The sequence below is a fragment of the Palaemon carinicauda genome, chromosome 39 (assembly GCF_036898095.1).
Source record: "Palaemon carinicauda isolate YSFRI2023 chromosome 39, ASM3689809v2, whole genome shotgun sequence".
NCBI lineage: Eukaryota > Metazoa > Arthropoda > Malacostraca > Decapoda > Palaemonidae > Palaemon > Palaemon carinicauda.
The window spans coordinates 37,027,344-37,029,843 of NC_090763.1; the positions used below are offsets into that span (position 1 = coordinate 37,027,344).

The 2,500-nt window shown below is 31.6% G+C and overlaps 2 protein-coding genes across 2 annotated transcripts in view; one reads left to right on the forward strand and one right to left on the reverse strand.

The window, feature by feature from the left end:
- LOC137630836 (class A basic helix-loop-helix protein 15-like) overlaps window positions 1-2,500 on the forward strand; it is a 429,364-nt gene that overhangs the window by 166,471 nt on the left and 260,393 nt on the right. The window lies entirely within an intron of this gene.
- LOC137631362 (uncharacterized) overlaps window positions 1-2,500 on the reverse strand; it is a 47,831-nt gene that overhangs the window by 17,793 nt on the left and 27,538 nt on the right. The gene's annotated exons all lie outside the window — the stretch shown is intronic.

The window sequence follows — 2,500 nt, forward strand, 5'->3', positions numbered from 1 at the left end:
ATACTGAGATATCTGAAACGTGTGCAAACTGCGGACTGAGATATCTAAAATGCGCGCGAACTGTGAACTGAGATAACTAAAATACGAGCGAACTGCATACTAAGATATGTAAAACGCGGGCAAATTGTGGACTGAGATATCTGAATTTTCTGGTGACAGGTAAATTCTTGTTTTTGACTTTCAATACAGTTTATTTATATGAATAACGGTAGCCTTATCTATATAAATACATAAGCAGAACTACATGTATATATAAAACACATCTTTATATAAATATATGAAAAGACATATACATACGTATACACAGACAGGCATTCATACACACACAAGCATAATATATGCATAGACATATACATACGTGTACACATACTGGTATACATATACAGACACATACATAGACTTACATATAAATGTTTTTACACATGATTAACAAGTATATATATATATATATATATATATGCACATATAACATTATTACCATAAACATATAATTACGTATATATCAATACCTATATCTAGCATAACCCTACATAGTGCCAATGTACTTATGCATACTATATAAAATAATTGTACCCTTTAATGAATGGTAGCTTAGGTCTGAATATTAATTTCGCAGTGACGTTAATTATTCACAATACATTCAGTTCTACATTCAGTGGTTAAAGTTTTTTTTATATAGCTTACAAATCTCTTTACATATAAAGGTGTTGAGTTTATACATTCCATATCCAATATTCAAGTTGTTTTCAAAGGTTTCTTTTATGAAACTGGACTCTATGATGTTTCTTTCCAATAAGTTATTTGAATGAACCAATTAATAGTGTGATTTTTATCTCTAACGTTGGCAAAGAGTGCATTATTATCTTGAGCATATCTGACACTTTTCTTATGTTGTTCAATTCTCTTTTCTAGGGATTTACCAGTTTGACCAATATAGAATTTTTCACAAGTATTGCATGGAATACGATATACACATCCCATGGTAATGTCAGGAGAATTCTTTATTAAGGCTGTTTTTATTGTATTTTTACTCTTAAATGCTACATTTACATTGAAATTTTTCAACAGTTGAGGAATTTCTTTAAAAGAATTACAGTAAGGCAGTACAAGTAAATTTTGTGTATTGTAGTTTTTTCTGTTATTACCGAAAAAGGTCTTTTTTGCTGTTCTTAGTGCATCATCTAACACAATTTCAGGGTACTTCAGTTTTTTACCTATTGTTCTAATCTCATTTATTTCATCATCAATATATTCAGGGCTGCAGACTCGAAATGCTCTTAAAAACATAGAAGTTAATGCAGATTTTTTAACTTTGTTGACTTGATTTGAGTAGTAATGGACATATGCTGAGATAATCGTTGGCTTTCTGTATACACTAAACTTGAGCCTATTGTTACATCTGTGTATGCGACAGTCCAAAAAAAGGTAGGGTACAATTATTCTCCTGCTCCATAGTGAAATTTATTGATGGAACCAAACAATTCAGTCTAAGAAAAGGTTATCTAAATTTTCATTTCTTGGCCACACACATATTATGTCGTCAATATAGCGAAACCATTTTACATTATTAGGTATGATGTTATTTAAGATTCTACTTTCAAAAAATTCCATATATATATACAGTATATATATATATATATATATAGAGAGAGAGAGAGAGAGGAGAGAGAGAGAGAGAGAGAGAGGGTGGGGGGCTGTGTATGTATATTTACATGTTGATTGTCGGAATTCATCCATATTTTTGGTTAAGAACTTTATCATTACAGAATTGCTAAAAAATATCCTATTTGTGGTGCTAAATAAGTTTTTATTAAGCTATGAGACAAATCAGTCCAACAGCTGCTGGGAAAAATGGCCCATAGAAATAAAAGGAAACCTATAATGAAAAGGTTATCATAATAGATTTTCAATCCGTCTCACCGGACGTCTACAACGTTTCTTTCCCTGAAGACTTCCGTCCTTCTTTGTGAGGTATGAGAAGCGCTCTGTTCCCTCTTCAGGAAGGTTTATGGTTAACCAAGGACAGGGTGGAGAGGGGGGGGGGGGATTTAGGTGGTTCCGGTGGGAGACGAAGAATGGGAAGAGAAATCATATTGTTTTTTCCGGAATGTTAGGAAATCTTTAATATTGTTTCTACGAAATGTTGAAAGTTTTTTCATTTCAATGTTAGGAAATGTTCAGTATTGGTTCTTCGAAAGGTTAGGAAATGTTTAATATTGTTTCTACGAAATGTTGGAAGTTTTATAATTTAACTGTTAGGAAATTTTCAGTATTGTTTCTTCGAAATGTTAGAAAATGTTTAGTATTGGTTCTTCGAAAGGTTAGAAAATGTTTAGTATTAGTTCTTCGAAATGTTAGAAAATGTTTAGTATTGGGTCTTCGAAAGGTTGCGAAATGTTTAGTATTTTTTTCTCGAAATGTTAGGAAATTTTTAGTATTGGGTCTTTGAAATGTTACGGAAAGTTCAGTATTGTTTCTTCGAAAAGTGGAGAAAGGGTTA